The sequence below is a fragment of the Echinops telfairi genome, unplaced genomic scaffold (assembly GCF_000313985.2).
Source record: "Echinops telfairi isolate 266 unplaced genomic scaffold, ASM31398v2 ScPeMD7_29;HRSCAF=101, whole genome shotgun sequence".
NCBI classification, from domain to species: Eukaryota; Metazoa; Chordata; class Mammalia; order Afrosoricida; family Tenrecidae; genus Echinops; species Echinops telfairi.
Window position 1 is genome coordinate 4554661 of NW_022103926.1, and position 5360 is coordinate 4560020.

Consider the following 5360-nt stretch of genomic DNA (forward strand, 5'->3'; position numbering starts at 1 on the left):
GGTACTACATCTGACCTAGGAGCTCTGCTACCCGAGAGAGGGGGCAATTCTCTGACTCTCATCCCTGTTTGGCACCTCTGCCTCTCAGGGCCGGCAGGTGGGCCCTGCAGAGGTGGAGGCCCTCGCCCTGGAGCTAGCAGCGAGGAAGCCCTTCAGGTCCTGAGCCTTGGTCCTCATATTTCACAGAACTGGCACCTGAGGCCCAAAGGGAAGAAAAGACAGCGACTTCCCCAAGGTCGTGAGGACGCAGCACCAGCTGGCAGCCAGAGCCCCAGAATCCCAAACCAAAGCCAAACCCACTAGTGCTGGATCAATTCCGGCTCACAGCAACCCCACAGGCAAGGGCTGCCAATCTGGACGGGGACACTGCCACAGCTTCCTCCTGAGGAGCAGCTGGTGGGTTTGAACCACCCATCTTTTGTTCTGTAGTCTGCAGCTTAACTCACTGTGCCACCAGGGCTCCTTCCCAGAGCCTGGTAACTAGGGTGACACTGGGATCCAATTAACCTGGAAGACAAGGGGAATGCACCTTGGGAGGAAGAGGCTGGGAAGTTGGGGGGTGGCGCAGGGCAGAGGAGCCCAGCCATGCGACAGAGAAAGCCGTGCCTATGGCAGACAGGGACAGCTAGCCATTAAGTCAAGGGCTGTAATGAGATCAAGAACAGACAGTCATTCGAAATGAGAACATATAAAACCTCGCTTCTCCCATCGCTGCCGAGAAACCGCGACCCAGACACATGGACTTGATATATTACATTTGGCAGCTCTAACACACCCCGTCTTGCCAATAAACTTACAGGAATTGGATTGAAATTATAAGAGATGAACGTGTAACAGTCAAACGCTTAACCAAGCCATTCTGGACATTTGCAGCTCTGAGGGGCTGCTGGTGCTGAAGAGTAATGGGGCAGGGAGGGACACGCCCCTCCAGGAAAACAAGGCAAAGCAGGGGCTCAGTGGCAGGCTTAGTGGGACAAAGCCACACACAGGACACTGAGAAGAGTGTGGCCTTGGCCAAGTCACTTCCCCTCTGTCCAAGAACTCCTTGCCATCGAGTTGACCCTGTAGGACAGAGTGGAACTGCCCCTGTGGGAGTGCAAGACTATCTCTTTACGGGAGTAGAAGGCCTCCTTCGTCTCCCATGGAGTGGCTGGTGGTTACAAACTGCTGACCTTGGGGTGAGCAGCCCAACTTGGAACCATTGTTGGCACCAGGGCGGCTGTAGGCCTCTATGCGTTGCTGTAGGACAATGAGACGTGGGTCAGATTGGCTGACTTGTTAGGGAGTGATGCATTATTATTATTAATTCAGATAACTAGAATATTCGAGAGAAAACAACACTATTGCCCAGCATTAAGCAAGCATTCCATAAACATTACCTGCTATTAAGGCTAATGATTTATTGAGCACTTACTGTGTGCCAGGCTCTGGGCTCAATGACTTCAATGCATTATCTCATTTAATCTTCAGGACAACCTTTGAGGTGGGGGCGATGAGACTGTTTCAGATAAAAGGACTGAAGCTCTGGTGAGGAAGGTGACTTACCCAAGGCCACTGGATGGGAAGGGCTGGAGCCGACACTGGGACTCCAGAGCCCATGCCCCTATTGACTTATGACGGTCTCTCCTACGAGCCATGCCAACAGCTTTTCTTTGCTAACCTCTCACTGGGCCCCTGAGACCATCCTGGGCACTTTGAGGCCCAAGAGGCAGACATTATAGACCCTGTTTTATAAATGAGGAAACTGAGGCTCAGAGAGGCAGCTGTTGGGAGAGCCTGCGTTCACTCACGGTGATAACTCTCCCAAATACCCATCCACTGGGAAGTTAGGACCATGTCCCCCTCCCCAGGCCACACAGCCACTCGGCCTGCTTGCCCGTGCCTCTTTTGTGCACCTTGGCCCTCCTCGTCAGTGCCCGGCTCAGGCCTGGCATCTGGGACATGCACAGCACTCCAGGACAGCCAACAGGACCTTACATTCTAGTCCCAGACTCAGTGACGGTCTGGGATCATCAGAAGAAATGAAGCTCCTGGCTGTGCCACCCATCCTGTTGCAGGAGTGCACCCAGCACGCGTGCCAGCAGCAGAGCAGGCCCACCCTCTTGAGAAGACTCAGCCTCTGTCTCGTTGCCATGCCAGGGAGTCGTGAGGGGAAGGGGCTGAGAGCTGGGGCCAAACCAAAAGTCAAATCCGCAGCCAAGGCTTTAGTTCTGATGTCCAGCAACCCTACACGGGGTTTCCGAGGCTGTACATCTCTACTGAAGTAGACAGCCTCCTTTTTCTCCAGAGGAGGTGGGTTTGAACTGCCAGCGTTGAGGTCAGCAGTCCAGTGCTTAACACACAGTGCCACCAGGTTCCTGTGAGAGCTGGGATGGTCTGGGTTAAATCCAGGAGCCACTACTTTCTAGCCCTGTGAACGTGGGCGGTTATTTAACTTTGGCCTCAATTTTCTCCAGCGAAAGCCAGGGTCATCACAGTGCCTACTACCTATGGGGCTGCCGTGTGAGACCCGTACGCCCAGAGGTCCTCGGTCAGGACTGGCTGCCCTCATCATCACTACGGCTGGCCTCCAACACAGGGACGATAGGTCAGGGTCAAGGTGATCTTTGGGGCAGCAGGTCGTGTTCATGGGTGAGGAAAGTGAAGTCAGGAGAGGGGGATGGTGCTGCCTAAAGGACCCAGCACAGGGGGCAGAGGGGGGACTGGACCCTCAGTCCCCTCCCCTCCCCCGCAGCCCTCACTCCTGACTCTGCCGTGCCAGCTCAACTGAGTCCCTGCCATCCAGGGCGGATGTCCGGGGAACACACCAGCTGCAGCGGGGCCAGGCTTCCCACTGACCTTCCAGCCTGTCCAGAGGCTGATGCCCTGCTCCCTGGCAAGAATCCTGGCCTTGAATAAGGTGACCTTGGCCAGGCATCACCTGGGTATGCACTCTAGGTCTCCTGACACAACCTTCCCGCTCCAGGGCCTCCGGGCACATCCTCTGCCAGACACGCAGCCGGGCCAGGTGCACGGGGGCCAGTTTTGCTCCCACTCTCCATTTCAGCCAGGTGTCCTTGCACCGCTGCACTTGGCAACCCTGAATTGGGGGCCGGAGGAGGACAACGTGGGGGACAGTTGAGTGTCTCTAGCTGGGGCGCAGACACCAGCATCGCATGCTGACTAAGCTGGCCCTCTCAGCCCATGATTCATTATCCCGAGGGCGGCTCGTTCCTTAGCACGGGAGGGAGGCCATGTCCGGAACACAGGCCGCCCAGCCACCGCTCCTGGGACCATGGTGGCCACAGCATCTGCTGGCTCCTTGGGGCTTTGCCAGGTGACTGTGCAGGCACCTGGAGGCCAAGGGGCAGTGGGCAACACCAGGGGGGCAACCCTCCTGGGACATGCAGCCCACCATAAGCGGGTGACCTCAAGAAGTGATGTTCTCACTAAGCTTGTCCTTCACTCTGGAAGGGGACCCCCACCACCGCTTTGGACCTATCAAGGTGGTACACGTAGAATGTCTCCCCCATGCCCTGACTCATATTGAGCCATAGGATAGAGTGGAACTTCCCCCAGAGGGTTTCCACGACTATAAATCTTGACAGAAACACACTGTCTCATCTTTCTCCCAAGGAACAGCTAATGGGTTCGAACCACAGACCTTCAGTTAGCAGCTGAGTGGTTTAATCATCATGCACCCCGAATTGCTGTAAGGTGCCTCACATACAGTTAGTGCTCACCGATGGGGGGCACTTCGGCTATTACCATCAGTACCTAGGCGGCCCCTCCTGCCACCTGACGTAAACTGCAGCTGTAGGCCCTCCTGGCCTCTTACAACCTGCTCTACTTTCCACAGCGGGTCACCTTCTCCCGCACTGACCTACTGCTGGCCTCCCCGCCACAATATAAGCGCCACAAGGACAGAACAGTCTGTCTGCTTGTCCCACTGCTGTTGGACCAGCGCCTGGCACGAATTACTGCCCCACAAAGTGCTTGTGGAATGAGTGGCGGGCGACCTGCAGCATCCAGGACTGCCTCCCTGACAGGATCACTCATGTGCTCTGCACCTCCGCAGAAACAAGTGGGGAACACAGGAAGCAAGAGTACCAGAAGGGCCCCGGAGGCAGCTCCCCCACTCCCCATCAAGCAGTTCCTACCAGCCCTGCTGCCTTGGCAGTCCACTGGCTTCCCCTGTGCCTAGCTCACCACAGAACCCGACTGCAGGCTCAGGGCAGCAAATAAAGAACAACCAGTTGGGAAGATGGAAGAGGAAAAAAAAGGCCACGGGGGCAGGGAGAGCCTGACACTTGCCGATGCCTGTGTGCTGAGCACTGGGTTTAACGCCAAGCCTGGAGCTCAGGTTCAGCTGACCCCAGGCCCAATCCCTCCCTCACATGCTGCTCGGGGCCCTGTCGTGGGGCAGACATTCACAGTACATCAATATTCTCAGATCCTCGCACTGTGTGCACCTTGGGTACAGAGCTAGCGTTGGCACAAGGCTAAAATAAGCCAGCAGCTCTACTCTGGCCAGGAGCTGGGAAGCGCACTGTAATTACCCTGCTGTGTGCTCCCCTGTCATTCCTTCTAATTACAGCACCTCCAGAGCCCCGCTTCACAGGGAGCTGCAGCCAGAGGACAAGAGCAGGGAAATGCCCTGGTGCCACGCACGCCACTGTCTGGAGGCGGTGGCATCAGAATAGTCCCAGCGGGGTGGCTGTACAGACCGACCTGCTCAGGACCTGCTCTGACAGAAGTGTCACGTGGACCTGGACGGGTCCCTGCCAGCGTGTTAGGGTGCGCCTCAAACGCGGTCCCTCATCCTGACTTTACTTCCCTGCCAGCCATTAGTGTTACACTACTGTTCGGTGTCATCGAATCGGTTCGACTCACAGCGACCCTGTGCCCAGCACGATTGTTCTGTTGGAGCCCTGTGGCAGCCACCGTGCCAATCCATCTCACTGAGAGTCCTCCTCTCTCTCACTGCCCCTGTTTTACCAAGCACGACACTCTTGTCCAGGGACCGATCCCTCTTGATAACATGTCCAAAGTACGTGAGAGGCAGTCTCGTGTCCTCACTTCTAAGGTGTATTCTGGCTGTACTTCTTCCGAGAGATTTCTTTGTTCTTCTGGCTGTCCGTGGTGTATGTACTATTGTTCACCAACACCACGATTCAGATGTGTGCATGCTTCTCTAGTCAATGTCCAGCTTTGGTATGCACATGAGTCTAACCACGGCTTGAGACAGGGGTACCTCTGTCCTTATTAGAGTGACGTCCTTGCTCCTTGACACTTTAAAACGGCCTTTTGACCATCACGCGTCTGTCAGTTTGTTGTACTGTGGTGGTTTGTATGTTGTGGTGACGCTGGACTTGATGTCA

At 55.8% G+C, this 5360-nt stretch overlaps 1 protein-coding gene across 2 annotated transcripts in view; it reads right to left on the bottom strand.

Moving 5' to 3' along the window:
* ZMAT5 (zinc finger matrin-type 5) overlaps positions 1 to 5360 on the bottom strand; it is a 39361-nt gene that overhangs the window by 18056 nt on the left and 15945 nt on the right. The window lies entirely within an intron of this gene.